Source organism: Psittacula echo, assembly GCF_963264785.1.
Source record: "Psittacula echo genome assembly, chromosome: 4".
NCBI classification, from domain to species: Eukaryota; Metazoa; Chordata; class Aves; order Psittaciformes; family Psittacidae; genus Psittacula; species Psittacula echo.
In genome coordinates, this window is record NC_137738.1 from 19,136,054 (window position 1) to 19,151,532 (window position 15,479).

At 40.9% G+C, this 15,479-nt stretch overlaps 1 protein-coding gene across 1 annotated transcript in view; it reads right to left on the reverse strand.

The window, feature by feature from the left end:
* GLP1R (glucagon like peptide 1 receptor) overlaps positions 1–15,479 on the reverse strand; it is an 85,907-nt gene that overhangs the window by 69,534 nt on the left and 894 nt on the right. The gene's annotated exons all lie outside the window — the stretch shown is intronic.

A 15,479-nucleotide genomic window follows, 5' to 3' on the forward strand; every position in this document is an offset into this window, starting at 1 on the left:
GTGGGGGGAAGAAAGGGGGGGACTGAGTGAACGAGCTGTGTGGCTAGGTTTAAACCACGACAACCCTCACTGAATTCTACACTTATTTCTGGCCTGAGTTGAATTAACCATACAAATAAGTTTCCTTAAAAGGAATTACCTCATAAAACATGAAGTATATCACAATAGTTGTAATTAATAAAATAGGACTGATGCAATTAAAATACACCCAATTCAATTTTCCCTAGATAACAGGTTGGTTGGTATTTGTGATGTTAGATCATTTTTTAACCTTTTCACAATACTACTGGAGGAGTACCAGATTAAACAGCTAATAGATATTAGCAAAAGCAAACACAAAGTAAATTTTTCATAGTATTGCTACCATACAGTACCGTGCTAGCTCAGCTCTGGAGCCCTAAGAAAGAGAGGTCAGACTTTCCCAATCCACTACTGTTAAGACTTAGATGATTTCAGACAAAGGAGCTAGTTGTGCCTCAGCCCTAGCCTTTTCTGATACTTTAACCTCCATTAGCATTTTTAAACTGCTGGTTTGCACTTGTTGCCATCATCTTTCTTACCTTTTTGTTTTACATCATTGCTGGAGTTACTTTAGCCGCTACTTCCAAGAAAGTCATTACAGAAGACAAAAACACAGCTAGAAGTACAAGGGACACTATCAGCATTTTTAACACAAAGTTAGAAGTATTTTAGTTAGAAGTATTAGAAAGTTGCTGTTATAGAGTATTCTATAATTATAGAATACCCTTCCAGTTTTGCAGCTGCAGATGGTACCTTACATTTCTTTCTACTTTTCCAATTAGCAGAAGGAATAGATTGGGTAAACAAATCAAAAGCTGTAGATGGAAGTGCTGCAGTATCAAGGCTGCAGATCACATCTGCTTCTAGAGATTGGCAAAAGCTTTTACACCTGACTATCTCACCCAAATATTAAATCTGCCCTTCATAGCTAACAAAGTATCTCACTGACATACTAGAGACAACAGTCCCTCTTCCACTTTGGGTATCTATTTGCTTTAGCAGCATAGACTTTCAGGAATAGAAAGTTCACTGAAACACTTAAGTTTAAATTAGGTAAATTAGCCACTGTATGTTCTGTATGAAAGCCACTGTATGAAAGTTCTGCTGAAACATCACACCATTCACACGTGTGCATACGCACACCCCTCTTACACCCTTCCAAAGCATCCTGAGAGTACAGCATTACACGTCCCTTGCCTTTTCCATTTCTTGCTGTTGGTTTCCTCTCCCTCTCACTAAGTGTATGTAGAGTCTAGGAAGATGACTCAAAGCACAAGACCTTAAGCAAATTCACAGTATGGAAGCATTAGTAGCCTCCATTCCCTTTCTAACTTTATTGGATTCTACCTAAATTTCCCAGCCATCTTACCTTCCTTTCTTATATACAAAATACTTAAATTCATTTTTACTTAGTATGTTATGGAAATGCAGCACATCTTAATCCAAGATTAATATCTTCAAAGCTGTCTGAGATGCTCTTGCACTTTTATTAGAAGAGCACCTTCTAAAAGAAATTCGTTACCACAGCTTGTCTCTTCATGTCTTATTACTGTCCCACCTAGCTCTCAGCAAGCTGAAAGCACTCACCAGTATTTCTTTAGAAAAACACCAAAACAAACCTCACAAAATAAACCAAGTTATTACTCATAATTAACTAATAAAATCACAGATTTGAAGTCCTATGAAGGACTAAGTCAGTAGGTCTGCTAGACCTTTAAGTTTTACATCTGGTACATAGACACCATAGAATATGCTGCAATTCAGATTTTACTTCATGAGCCAAACATTCTTAGTACTTTTAATTCCACATGGGTAATAAGTCAAAACGAAAGAAAGGCCAGCTTTGATTATATTCTTAGAGTCCACTGCCAAATCAAGTAGAAATGGAGGTACATTAAAAACCTTTTCCTCCAGCAACCTGCAGGAACAGCCTCTGTTCAGGTCGCTGTAAGATGCCTCCTCCTTCTTGGCAACCAAGACCTACTCAGATCATGTGAATAAGTTTGTGCATGCAAACCTCTCAACATCTTTTGCACACAACTGTTTCCAATTATTAAAATAAGCAAGTCACAAATTCATTAAAATTTCATCTTTTTTACTTCCTCTTTCCAAAATGAAGACTCAGTTATATAGTGTTAAAAAAAAAAAAAAAGGCAAAAAACCAAAACCCCCAACCACAACCAAAACCAACAACAACAAAAACATAAACCAAAAAAAAAAAAACCTACGCCACAAAGGGGGAAAAATGGTGGGTTTATTAGCTTTTGAAAACCCAAATAAATGCCAGTGCTCATCACTACAACTTAGAAAGGCCCCAGCTGAGTACAGGAACTCCCTAGGCTGATCATTATATAAACAAGGGGGGGGGGCTGGGAAGGGGAGGGGAACAAGAAACCCAACAACAAAAACAAATCCTAAACCCCTCAGTCTTAACTGGAGCTGTTCAGAAGCATCCATTTCATGGAATTCAAGGAAAGAAACAACACAACCAAAAAAGGTAGTATCTCATTGTGGGGGACAGGAAGACAACTCTGGCCACAGCAGTGACATGCTCCCTGGAGGAGCTCCCTAGTTGAGCAGCTTTGAGCAACCACACAAACACCCAGGAGACTGGCCAGCTTGTCTGCTTTGTTTCTACCAAAACTTTTAATGGAAACGACAGTAACCCACACAACATTTCTCTTGTCAGATTACTTGGACCAGAAATGGCCAATAACTTGAGAAGCTGCCAGGGTGGAGGAAAAGACAGATGAGGGGGAAAAGAAGGGAAAGTGATTTAGTCAAGACCAAAGTAGGCTGATACTTTCCATTCCCAACTATTCAAATAGGGTTTTTTCCACTTTGGATCATAAAACTAAATAAAAGCACTGCAAAATAAGCACAAAGCAGTTAACTCACAACAGCCATGTCGGCTGCCTGTCATCCCATACTTAACAGTGTTCCAAGCTCTCCACAAATTTGCTGTGAAATTACCTTCAGTTATTTCCTAGTAACTCAGTCTGCTGTCCACGCTGCCTCTCAAGAAACTTTTCTTCCATGCTGATCCCAGCTGTCCATTGAGCAGGATGCAGATACTTTGAACAGTGCAATAAATCTGTTTATTTCCAGAGCTTGATTTTGCTCCAAATATTTCCAGCATGACAAAAACAGGGGAAAGAGGGAAGAATAAGAACAGCTATAAATTAAAAACAAACCAAAAAACTCCAGAGATTATAAAGAAGCATATAAAGATCATCATCATTTCAGATGTAATTTAGGGACAAATGAAAGTATTGTGAATTCAGGATTTTTATGCAAGCTCTTTCTAGTACACTAACTGCAAATTTTTTTTCTCTTGATCAGCCAGTATACAGGCTCACCTTCCACCCTTTCTCTGAAATGCAGCATATTCATTAATTACCTAAATGCATGAATTTTCTTTAGAGCTTTATTTAAGCATTATGCCAAACAGCTCAGATAGAATGGCAAAGCCAAGATTAAAGAGAACAGAAAGAGTAAGTCTTTCTGTTGAAGAAAGACTATACAGTTATTCTCAAAGATAACAGGGAACAGAACAACAGCAAAGATTAAAGACAGCCTGGACCATGTTGCTGAACCTGAGAACTCTACAAGCAAGAAGCAATACATGGGACAGACATGAAGGAAACTAATTATTGAAAGCTTGAGCAAGTACAAAGTTAACCTCATGAACTATAAATGATGTTTACATTAGCTTAGTTCTCTCACTATTACAGCCTTTAAGCTTCCAAAGTAGTATGTGTAGCACCGACTGACAGCTTAGTTTGTTAAGTGCCTAGCTCTAAAGAGTATACTGTTTAATACTACAAATAATCTTATTAAGAAGTCTACCAGGCAGCTGTAACCCCTCCTCCCCCCACAATCAATTATACAGGAACCAAGAACATTTTCAGAGAAACACAGCCCTTCAGCCCCAACTCAATAAAAAAAATGGATTCATACTCTACTGCTCTCTGTAGCTATTACAGATAATTCCAAGGCACCTATCATATTAGCATCGAAGCACTCAGACTTGGTAAATTAAGCACACAGAAAAGAAAGCTCATCACTACCACTCCTTCTCCAAAACAGGTATTTGGAAGGGGTCATCCTTCTGCAGATTATAGCAAAATACATGTGTGACAATCATCCTACCTTGATATTAATATACTGAGTGACAACTGCTCCCACTTTCTGTTCTAAATGCAAGACAGCACTGTAACCCATTTCCCTATTAAATAATTAAAATATATACCTAAAGTAATGTTAATCACCTAACTCAATTTTCCTAAAATGAAGATAGCAAGATATTAAAATTTTGAGACTCTAAATCTTTCTGTGCAAGACAGTCAAGGAAAAAGAGCATACACACCCCCAAGCCCAAACCTGGACGTTTCTTGTCACCTATCAGCCACAGGGTATTCCACCAGACTTGTGGAGGGGCCATACAGACATATTTAATAGAAATCTTGAGCCACCTCTGGTTCTTTTTTCACCTGACTATTCTAGTCCTTATTCCTAGAAAAAAGACTTTACCTGCAAGTGCAGGTACTATGCAAGATAAAAAAAAACCACTCTAATAAAGAACAACAGCTTGTGAATGAGCCACAAGCTTCAGTCTGGCCAGACTCCTTGCCACCAACAACCACTGTCTTGTATGGCATATCTCCCTTTATCACTTAGACAAACCATGACTACTGTGGCAACAACGTGGACAGTTTGTTACCTATCTTCTCCTCTTTCCTTTCCCGTGTGCAGTAGTCAGAGCCTTGACTCCAAAAAGAATCACAACTACTTTTTGTAGCTGAAAGCATGTACTTCCCACCCATCCCCACACAGAAATTTCAGTTTTCTGTTGAAAACAAGAAACATTTTATCCTGAACAGGTTTTGAAAGCTTCCTCACAATACAGCACATTCCACTCCCCTCAAAAAAAACTCAAAAAACCCAGCAAACCAAACCACCAACAACCAGCAACACAAACACACACAAACCCAGAAAACTCTATTCTCTTCTTTCTGGGAAGAGAAAGAGCATCCTGAAAGATCACTATAGGTTGAAACAAGAGACTGCTGTTCGCATTTGGAAAGCTTGTGACACCCTTTTGCCAAAACCAAGCAGAAGCAATGAAAGCTGTACTGCCTCAAGGACTCTTCTACAGAAAACTATCAGTCTACAACAGTAACAGCTTCCTCTAGAATTAATATATAGGGATGAGATTAACCCATGTAATCATCTGCCCATTTCCCTAACCATAATGTTTCATTGCTGATGCAATCACATAGAGCCCAATCAGGTGATTATAAACCTGTTGTATGGAAATGTATTAAACATCTGTGCCTTGAAAAAAGTTTTGAATGGTGAAATACCACATGTAAACTCAGCTCCTAGCTAATTAAGGATGATCAGTGGCAGGGTGCAAAAGGTAGGAGTGGTGAACAAAACGAAACTTGCCTAGAATCATTTGAGGATGTCCCAACACTCATTTGCCATAAGCAGCAAGGAAGTAGAAAAACACATTAGGAAGCAGAGCTCTTTGGCTGCTCAATGACCCATCAGCACGGTCACTATCTTGCCACACAGGTAATTTTTTTTTTTTGTTCCATTACAAGGCCACCTAAGTGGCCCTTCTTGAGCAGAGAGGTCAGACCAGATGACCTCCAGAGGTTCCTTCCAACTTCAGCCACTCTGTTATCCCAGCCCGGAGACACCAATGTAGCTTAGACATAAAAACAACTAAGAAAACAACAAATGCAATTTCAAACTCCAGCTTTGTTTCCTGCCATTTACAACCTTTTCTATTGCAAGGCCATTAAGAGTTGAAACATTCTTTTATCCTTCTATCTCATTAGTAATAGTTTTATTCTAGAAAGCTTTAATAGCCATTTTCATGACCATCACGTGTCTTAATCCCCAAAGAGCAATGAACAAATTCAGAACATAGCGAGTTATTCTACAGATATCTCCCATTGCAAGTTTATCCTTTAAATAACAATAGTTGTCCCTTGGAAGTCCATAGGGAACTAATCTGAATGAGACTGGATGCAGGGGTTTTTTTGGTTTCAAGTTTCCTGTATCAACTTCTAGCTAAATTCAACTAATAACAAGGAGTGCCAAGCCCTAGGCTTAAAGCACATCTATCAATGCTAAATATATTGGAACTTAGTTTTCTGAAATACTGTTTGACCAGGATGTTTCTTACCACCTTTATACCTAAATGTCTTCCATATGACATCTGTGATGCTTCATATTTCATTTTGAGAAATCATACATATTAAAGATTTGGGGCTTTTTGAAAAGAGTCTACTACAAATACACCTTAATTTATCTGATGTACAATTTATAACTACACAGCGTCACTGTAAACAATATATAACAGCTTCCTGTCTCTTGTTTTCCAGAGCATACTCTGCTAGCAGAGTCACTGGGTTTAAAAGGAATAGGATCTTTTTTATTCTTAGAGTGATGCATTTCAAACAGTACATGATGAATTCGTCTTCATTAAGTAACGGTACTGAAAAGGGCAATAGATTAGAGGACTCCACAGCATCTGACAACGGCAAAGACCAATAGCTCTTTCAAGTAATTCAGATCAAATACTATACCTTTAATTTTTCCCATCTTAAGGAATAAAACCTAAAAGTTTCATTTGTTCTGTATAACTAGCAATGTACTACAGAAAATTTTTATTTGGAAGGAATGGGACTGAAGGAGGAAGATAGAGATCGACCTAACTGAATATCATTGATCAAATGTTACAGGGCTTTCTCATTTGTAACCCATGCACCACTGCACCAATATCCATAACACTTTTAAAGGTGACTTAAGTGGAAGTGTAGGGGTTCCCCGCTCCTCCCACACACCCCCCCCCCCCCCAAGTCTGGCTCTTTCTACAACAGCAGTAGCACCCCTAGTAACACTTCCTAGATGTTGGTATGCCCTTCACACTGTGCTCCCTACTCACTTCCACCTGTTGAAACAGACTGGAAAATTCAAGCCCTCTTGCCCAAATTCTCACCCTGTCCAGAAGGCACAGAATTTGGATTTCCGTGTACAAAACTCCTTAACACAATGATCAGTCAGTAAAGGAGTCACAGCCAGCCATAAAGGTAAAAAGGTTCTGGACTTCCCAAGCCAGACTAGCACCTTGCCCTGCTACCGTATTCTAACTCCAAAGGGGCTCACTTTAACTCTGAGTCCGAACAACACAAACATCAAATCAGGATGAGTACATCAATCAATTTCATTACGTAGTAACTTCAATAGAGCATTCTCAAAAATACAAACCATCTTTCAAAAGCTTCCCATTTTTCCCCCTCCAATTAGACATGAAGACACCTGATGCTTGTCAACACTTCTGTACACACAACCCTTTCAGTATGTCAAAACGTCTTACAGCAACTCTTCAGTAGCTTCTGCACAGCACTCTAGATATACAGAGGAGCAAATAAAATCATCAATTTCCATCTTGAAGAAAATTTATGAAAAGGCTACCGTGTTGCCAGGAGTCTGTACATGTCAGAAAATTAATCTTATGATAGAGGCCCAAAGATATCAGGCATGTCAATCTCTCCCAGAAGGTTGGAAAGCCAATGTTTACTACTTTTTCACACCACAATTTAATAATTGCATTAAGCCCATACTTCAGAATTTCTAGCAGACACCAGGAGAAGCAGAAAACCAGACCAGAAACTCTGTCCAAAGGGATCAAGGCTTCTGCCATTGCAGTACCCACAATAATTCTGACTTAGTCTCCTTTACAGGAGGAAGCAAAAAAATCTGCTCAGCTGCTGATAGCGTATATGGCACACTTTGCCCAGGATTTATCTTCCATTTGACAAAAAGCTAAGAAAAAGATAAATTTTGAAAAAGGATGCAAGACAAAAGTCTTGAGAAAGCTACTTTAATGTCTACAACCCCTCCCCAAAGACAGGGCTTTAGAGATGAACTGCACCACAGAATACAATCTTCAGCTATATCCACCATGGCTTGTGCTGACATGCATATCAAATACTTCCTCATATGCTTTGTACATATGTGGCCTCAAATCTAGTGACTAACTTGAAACCAGTCTCCCAATCTAATTGAGCACAGACACAGAATTTAAGTTCTAGTTTAGGGTAGGTTTATTGGCTTTGTGGTTTTGAAGGTGGAGGCAGGTTTTGTACCCCATCAAGGTAACATGGTAATCCTCTGATTTATTTGCTCTAAAAGGTTTTTAGAGGACTGACCACACTTGCAGTTGAGAAGTCATCTACTTGCCTTTCCTTTATTCTCAGAAGTCACACCCTAGATTGTCATGCAGTCCAATCATTTAATGCGAGTGTTTTTCAGATGCCGAGAAAGACTGAACTGGTGGAAGAGATTAGCAAATGTAAATTTTTACTCATAATGTGTCACATTAAAAACATTCTGTACATTGAAACTTAGCTGCAGAGTTAAGCTACAATGAAACAATTGGAATATACTTTGAGAAGAAAAAAAAAATCAGTTTTCAGAATGAAACAATACATAAGGATTAATATAGCATCCAGATGTTGGTCAATACCATGAGAAATGCATGTACCTATAGAGCAGAAAGAGAGTAGGACTATTAGCAAATAGAAGAATAAGACAGTTGTTTCCCATAGCAAAGAAACATATAGAAGTTTGTTGCTAACAAAATTCAGAGGAAAAGAAAGATCAGTGCTACATATCCAGAAATATATAATGTTTGATTTTAAAAGGTGCAATCTACACAACCCATTTGAAGGAGTTTTGTACATCTGCCTTGATCATCAGAGCTCAGTAGACAGCATGGTAAAGCTTGGTTATGACATCAGCTGCCATTCCTAAACTTGCTTCAACACATAAGACATACTCACAAGTAGCTGAACCACCTTTCAAAGCACCAGAGAAATACGGTTATGAACAGAGTGGAGCATTCAAGAGGCAGATGTTCTAGTACCTGAGCTTCTTGTCTGCATTTGGCTTGCCCATGTGCAAGAGCAAGTCACAGTCTAAACAACTCATACTGCCACAAAAAATGTGCTGCAGTGTAGGAGGACTGTTCCATAAGCTTCTGCCAAGCACCAGACATGTACTCAATGCAAAAGTCTTGGTGGCCACCATTCTTCCCATTTAGAGAAGAATATATACACAAGAGCACTGTTTGCCCTCCAGCTTTGCCTTAGGCTGGCCACAGAAGTGTGTTTGTTTACCTGATGCCAGGCCTTTTAGTGTGGCTCAGTCTTCAGAGCAGCATCAGAACTGCAGGTGTCAGAGAGGTTGCCAAAATGTCCTAGTCAGAAAAGCAGCGCAGTTTCATAAAAGACCAGTCTGAACAATGGTTAAGAAGCATGAGTGGATGAGCAGACAATATGCCCCAAGTATAACAAAATCTAGACAGCAAACTAACTCATGCTCACTAGTCCTTTAAGGAAAAAGGAGGTAGTGAAGAAAGCAGGACACCAAAAGACCCACAAGCTTCTCAGTCATGTTCAAGGAGTTCATTGTTTACCATTTGCCAAAGGTTCTTCCACACAGATCTTGACTCTTCAGCTACTTCCAAGACACAACCAGAAAGCAGGATTATTTTCCCAGACTTCTCCCATAGTGTGGCAGAGAGAGCGCACAGAAGTAGCAACAAAGCAAAGGGCAACAGCAAACAACAGCTGAAACTACACACCAAGACAAAAATGCAAGATTAAAAACTTGTCTTGAAGGCACTGGGAGAGTAGCAGGGCACATGTATAAGCGAGACAAGGCAAGAACACAATAGGAGAATGTGGATGAGCTCAATAGACAGAAGAGCACAAGACAGAAAAATAAGGTAATTGAGAAAGCCAGGATAAAACAACTTTGGAAAGATGGCAAGAGAGTGAATTAAAAATGAAATGCAATCAATTGCAAGAAAAATAGCAGTCAATACCAGACTGCACCAAGACAGCAATCCATTAACAATCAATTATAGTGAAACAGCAATAAGATGTAGCCAGTAAAATGACCAGATGAAGGAACTATTCTTTTCCACATGTGTAAACTACAATTTCCTCTACCCTGCTACCATTTTTCAATTGTTCATTCAATTAAATTAAGCCTGTGTCTATTACATACATAGCTGCAGTATTTATGAGCCTATTAAGAAGTAATACTTGAACCTAGGGCAGGGTGTTTGCTCACAAGGTTTTCATGCAAGCTTTTGGGAAAGAGATTCTTATGCTATTGTGTCTGCACTTAGCAAGCTGTACCAATTGATTCACGTCCATCAGAGGGGCAGTGGATGTTTGTTTCTTTAAGAAGAAAGGCCATAAAGATTAAGGGAAAGATGACTGGTGGAAATCCACTCCCATTCTCCACAAAGATCTGCCACACTGTGTTCCAGGAATGCTGTCTGTAAGGCTTACTGAAGTCCTAAGAAAACAGCAGGAAGAAGTTTTCCTAAGAAAACTAAGAAAAGTCCACATTTACAGCAGTAAGAGTAATCTGCTTTCCTTCAGCAGCAGAAGAGGTGGACTTTCCATGCTTATGCTTACAAACCACAATGATGATGACTATGCAGCCTTGCCTGGAGATTCTCCTCCTACCTGTGACGACTGACACACACTTCATAAGCTCCTCCACATTCACGCCAAAGGACCACTGGAATGCAACAGAACATAGGCCAGTGTAGTTACAATTTATAGCCATCAGTTTCCAAAACTGAACAAAATAAAGCAAAGAACAGTATTCAGCCACCAGCAGCAAACCTACATTCACCTATCATAAGCTCAAATTTGCTGCATTTTGTATAAAAATATGACATTTGAAGGGGCTACCTTCCATTTGACAAGCTAGAGATCCCTAGATACTGTTTACCCCATCCCTCTTCTGATGGGAAGTACTGGATGCCAACATTAAACTCTTTTCTTGGGTAGCTAGGTTAGGGAGAATTGATTTAATTAAAGGAGTTCCTGCCCGATGTTTTAATTTCGCCTCACAAGAAAACAGTATTGTAGGGCTTAAATAGAAGGCCTCTTATCTACGGAGCAGACAACTTCTTTCCATAGCAAAGACATATCTGCTATTGTATAAACTTACTTTTGTCAAGACACAGACTAATAGAACTGATGTACCGCACCAAGGAAACTTGAGCAGACAGCCTTGGTGGCAGCACATACACTGGTTTACCGCAGAGAAAGAAATGCAAGAACTTTTAATGAAAGAAGCCGAACACAAAGATAATAGCTTTCAATTCACCTGCAGCACTGCAGAGGAAGCAATCAGTTTTGCTAAGGACTTCCACAGTTTATAAACTTTCAAAGGCCCTGTGATTTCAGTGATAACAGCTCCTTCTGGTTTTTCCTCTCACGTAACTGGCGATCAGTCAACCCAGCAAACTAAAGCTCAGTTTAGTTTGAGGCTAACAGAAACAGGATATGATACAATACCTTTAAAAATCTGTTTGACAGCCAACAGAACTGTTTATGCTTCATCTCCAGGCCCACTGTCACCGAACTTTACTGCAGTTGTAGAGCTACAACTTTTGGAGGATGGGAGTCTTAGCTTTGCAAAGCTCTGTCACTTCCATCAGTTTGAGAACACAAGTTTTCCTTCTCACGGAAGAGAGCTACATATGCTTCACTGTTGGTACAGCCATGAAACACATCCTTCTGTGCTGACTTGTATCTGCCTACACTTCATCTCAAGTACTTTTGCACAAACTCTTTCAGGCAGCTGCCGGGAGGGGGGGTAGGGGAGGCCAGTAATTGCACTAGAAATAGGGGGAAAGTAGAAAGATTTGCCATCTGTTTCACTAACTTAAACTTGCCCAGACCACACATCAGGGCTTTAAAACAATGTCAAGGGCCAAGTCACTGTTTCGCTGTGTGAACTACAGCCCTTTATTCTCGCCCTTGGAGATGTGATATCCTTAGACTCTTTAAGCCTCAAATGTTTTTATTCCCTCCATACAGTTAAGTTTGGGATTTTACAAAAAGTATCTTCTTTTTAGCTTGTATAATCAGATTTGCTGTGTTAAGCCATCTGGCTTTATAACACAGGCACTGTCATTAGCTTTATAAAGTTTCCAGAAAAATTAAAGTTGCTTCTTAGAAAAAAATGAAAGCAAAACAAAAACCCCTCCTCTCCCCCACCCCTACTAGTTTTGAATACATAAAACACTTAGTAATTTGGGTCACTAATTTAATCTGTATTAATTTAGATGATTGTGCTATTAAGTAACTCAAAGTTTTACACCATACTAATATAGTCATGAATTTAAGTAGCCTACAAATACTAAGTTTTTAAGAACCTGGCCATATTGCTGGTAAAGAAGTACAATACCTAGAAGCCAGTTAAGTATCCTTTTCTAATAGTTACAGCAAGGTGGCACAGTGTCAGACCTTGTCTGTTCACCCTTTCCCCTCCTACTTTCTATGTACCATTGCCAGTATGTGCTGCTGAGACTGGTCTGGCACATTTTGATTTTCAGAGTGCAGGCGACAAGAAAACCAGCTCTGTGCAAGCTTTTGGAAGCAGAAAACAGAGAAACAAAAAGAGTAACTTGGAACTTGCAGCCAATCCAAGTATGGAAGGATGTTTGCACAGGTGAAGACCCAGCTAATCACAATGCAGTCCAAGCCCCCATCCTTGCATGGAGTCACTAGTTTCCAGGTTACTTTCCTATTTGCTTTTCAGCCACACTCTGTAGCCATTTTTCCACCTTAATGACTTCTAAAGAACATAAATCCACAGGACAGTGGAAACGAGGAGCTTTACCTCAGATCTCTCAGTGTTAGGGTACACAACAGAAGACAAGAAGTCAAAACAGGCATGGTCCCACACACCCGTGCTGGGAACCACAGGGACCTCTGTGCTTGCTGTCAAGGGCAGAACACAGCAAACAAATGAGACCAGCACTTCACATTGCGTCTTTTATTATAGCTTACCAGGATTCAAAGCTAGCACTCAGAGACAAATACCCAATCCAAGATACCCATGGGTAAAGCAACAGATGCTGCAGAACTAGAAGCAGCTTCAAAAGGGTGAGCAAGTAGCAGTAACTATATGTGCCCCTACAACATCCAATCTAAGAAGTCATGCTGACTGTTGGTTTGTAGAAGAGACTAGCAACTGCATCTAAATAAGCCCAAATAACACAATAGTAATCAAGAGCATCAATAACACTCACATCCTGAAATACCATATGCTCTAATTCACGTTGATATTAATGCAAGTATTTTTCTCTATACAACAGCAATTAAAAATTAAAAGCTGAGGAAAGCAAAATATCTACAACCTTCCAACTGAATTCAACTGTCTGTACTTTCACACAGGAGCCAGTATTATTCACACTGTCACCTGTGGAACAAAAGCGTCAGGGTAGCTTGAAAAACAGAACACCCAATCAAGAACTATGGCACAGCTCCTCTCTGCTCTTCACTGATATTTAAATTACTTTCTTCAAGATTATCTTAACAAACCTTTGAGCATAACTACTAGTAGAAATACAAATCCAGGAGAGAACCAGATGGCAGGGAATCAGCAGCCAGCTGTGTGCCAGCTCTGTCAGCAGCAGGACATTGCTGCTAAAGACCAAGCAGGGAAAGGACAAGGCTTGTCATGAGTAATATGGTTCTGCAGCACAGCCATGTGACCAAGAGCCATGACCAGCTCTTGGTCATTTTACTACCATCAGTGCAGCAAGGAAGATCTAGACACTTATTAAGCAATTTCCAGTAATGCTGCGTTTAAGACCATGGCAAGTAAAGAGCACCAGCTCAAATAAAAATACTGGGCTTTTTTTTTTTTCCCTTCCTTCTATGTACATTCTCAGCTTTCCCTTCTCTCTCTCCCATTTCTCACTTGTTTGAGGGACAGGGGATAGGAGGGAGAGAAAGGGAAGGTCAAAATAGAACAGTAGTTACAGCACCACTGAAATACTTCCTCCCACAACTCTGTATGAAATCATTCTGCCTTCCTCTCTGTCTTGCCCAGTAGACCTCACATCTGATTGCTATTACCTAGATTTTACTACCTGCTCCTTCCTAAGCAATACTATTTTCAGCTTACTTTAAATATCACCTTTAATGCTATTCCAAAGTGAACCTGAGAAAAGACTGACAGCAAAAGTCACGTTTTTGTATACTTACAGCTGAGCATTTTGTACATTTTCTCAGCATATAACAAGCACAATTGCTACTCTAGACAAGTTGTCAGATATGACCCTCTAGTGTCAGAAGAGCTATAAAAGTACACATTTCATTGCAAGACTGAAGTGAAAGGATGACCACAGAACCCTTTTTCTTCTTCCGTCCTCCATACAGTTCTGCGTCCAGCTAAAGGAGACCCCTTTGCTGAGAATGATCCCCTGCCAGCCCCATCATTAGTTTGCTCAGTGGTACAAGCTCAACCTGCTCAATGCCTTACCCTGTCAAATAACCAACACCTCCACAGGTGGAGACTCCCCAGCCTCTCTGTGCCCCCATTTCAGTGTTTGATCATCTTCACATGAAGAGATTTTCCTGACTGGAATTTTCCCTGGTGAAACTTGCACTTGTTGCACTTTTAAGGGTCTAATGCCCATAGCAAAGAAAATAAAACCACCAAAAAGACCCAGAAGCCAATACCTAACACAGCTCTACAGATCTAGATAGGAACTAAATAGATCATCCTAGTGCTGTTCTGTATAAAGTAGTAGCTTCAAAAACATAGCAACTGAAAAGAAACTGTAGACAGTAAACTTGGTCCATCATCAGCTTCACTGTCCCTTCCTTCACCTCTGCAGTCCACAAGACCAGCTTTGAGCCTGTTCTTGCTTGTCCCTACAGTAGCAGCACTCATCCTCCTACCTCCAACGCTGTACACCCACCCACACTCATCTCGATTGTCCCTCTTTGCCCCAAACTGCTGTTAGACTTCTTTATCCACCACCCCTTCCCTCACCCACACCACCTCTCGCTGCTCTTCATAACTATACTTCTCTTCCCCCCTCCCCGGCCCCGCCTGTGCCGCCTTCTCCTGCGCCTGCTGCTCCGTGCTCCAGCGCACACGCAGGTCCCACGGAACAACAAAACCAGGCGGCCGCAGCAGCCTCATCCGGACGCGGCCAGAGGCAGCGGCACCGTAACTCGCCCGGCGCGCCGGGACGCAGCGTTGAGCCGAGCCGCCCCGGCAGATCCCGGCCCCACCCGCCAGCCCCAGCAGAAGGATTGGTTTGGTTTTCCGTTCTCTCCCACTCCGTGTCTGCCGTGTCGCCGCCAAGCTCGCTTCCATTCACAACCACAGCCCACCGCCGCGACCCTGCTTCCCCACGGCACCCTGTCTGTCCCGTTATCTCCTTGAGGGTGCGAGGAAGCGTCCTCCGCGTGCCATGTCTCCTTATCAGCCCATTCTCCGCTTCGCCCCTCTTCTCCCTCCCGGCCACCTCAAGCCCAAACTCATTCCCGGGAACCCTCCGCGGGGGCGCTGAAGCCGCCCCGGGCCGCTGCCGCGGAAAGTCC